The sequence below is a fragment of the Aotus nancymaae genome, unplaced genomic scaffold (genome assembly GCF_030222135.1).
Source record: "Aotus nancymaae isolate 86718 unplaced genomic scaffold, 86718_ANA_hifiasm-v0.15.2.pri h1tg000058l, whole genome shotgun sequence".
Lineage (NCBI taxonomy): Eukaryota > Metazoa > Chordata > Mammalia > Primates > Aotidae > Aotus > Aotus nancymaae.
The window spans coordinates 50,817,655-50,819,567 of NW_026988472.1; positions in this window are offsets into that span (position 1 = coordinate 50,817,655).

The window sequence follows — 1,913 nt, forward strand, 5'->3', positions numbered from 1 at the left end:
GCTGAACTCTTTTAGTTTTTTCTTTAGAGATAAGGTCTCACTACCTTGCACTGGCTGAAGATGAACTCCTAGGCTCAAGTGATACTCCCACCTCAGCCTCCTGAGTGGCTGAGACTACAAGCGCATGCCACCTCACCCAGCTGGGAGCTGAACTTTTAACTAGTTACATGGAGATATGATATGAGGCAGAAGGGAGTAAGGAGGAAACAAGTTTAAAATTTTAGGAGTTAAATTATGGAGCATTTTGCTGTTCCAAAGAGACTTACCTTTGGTGAGATCTCACTCTGCCAGCCAGGTGTAGAAATAGTGGATACCCTTATCTTTCCTTTATGTGAAAGAGTCCAAAGTTGTGGCGTTCATCCAGGCTGCCCATTGATAAAGTTTTCATCTGTCTCCTGAATCGACCTGCTGACAATGTCCAAGTGCAGGAAATATTTGTTCTGTCAACAGCACCCCAGATTTCAGTTCTGTGAATCCAGTCTCTCTTTAAACTTCTGATGCCACCACATCACTTTAAACCAGACCACCAGTCTTAGTCATTCAAGCTGCTATAATAAAGTATCACTGACTGGGTGTTTATAAAAGAAATTTATTTCTCACAATTCTGGAAGATGGAAGTCTGAGATCAAGGTGCCAAGATGATCTCAGGAGGAGGGCCCTTTTCCAATTTGCAGTCTGCCATCTTCTTGTACTTGTATCCTTACATGGTGGAAAGGGAGCTCTGGGGTCCTTTTTCTAAGAGAACTAATCCTATTCATGAAGGCTCCACCCTCGTGACTTAATTACCTCCCAAAGGCCCCACCTCCTAATATCATCACCTTGGGGTTATTTTAATATGTGAATTTTGGAGGTATCCATTCAGACCATAACATCACCAAAGGGGTTAGACAAGTGCTTCAGGATTCTGTTAAAATGCAGATACCGATTCAGGACATCCGGGATGGGACCTGGGATTCTTCCTTTCTCGAGCTTCCTCTGGGAGGATCACATTGGACTTAAAGAGTTAGAGGATTGTGGAAGGTTTAAGGACTGGAGTGTGTCCTGTATTTTCCTAATGTAGGTTGTGCCTTCCCTTCACTAAATTCCGGTGGAAGTAAAGAATTCTGAGTAATGCAGTCATTCTGTGATCAGAAAATAAGGTGTTTTCAGGATCTATTGTCTCTAAAGATTAGTTACATGAATTAAAAACAAAATATCTTTCCTAGTCATCACATAAAGGACTCACAGAAGGTGTTGTTGGCCAGAGGAGACACCCCAAAAGAGAGAGAAAGAAAAAGCCCAAGCCAGAGGCAATTTGTAGAGCTTCACCCCTCCTCCCTGTTTTGCTTAAGGTAGAGATTCTCTCGCCATCTCCCAGATGCTCCTTTGTAGCCTCAGAGAAAGTAAATCTCTGTCCTTAAGCCAGGGGACCTGGAGAGCCTTCAGTCACAAAGTCAGAGATTCCTCCAGGCTTGGTTATTACGATTAGATAGGGAAAACACTGTTTGGGGAGAGAGAGAATTGTCAGAGTCCTTTAAATCTTGGTGACCATGGCAGGCATCTTGGTGGCCATTGAAGCTGCTTAAGTCTGAGCCAGTAGTGCCAGAGGACAAAACGACCACCTGCTCACGGCCCCCTATGTGGAACGAGGTTTCCAACTTAGCTCTCTCATTTCATCATCTCAAATGCACATGAGGCACACGGGAAACTCAGAGAGGTTATGCTACCTGCCCAAGGTCACACAGCATAAGGTCAACTAAGGATGTGAAAGTTTCCCAGGGTCACAATCCAGCCTTTCTTCTCAATGGCACTTCAGAAAAAAACTAAAGACAAGCCTTGAAAGGCTGCAGGAGGTCCAGCCCCCGCTTAGCCCCTGGACTCCGCCCCTAGCGGCAGCTGGACCACCCAGGCGGGCGCAAAGGTGGAGAGGGAGG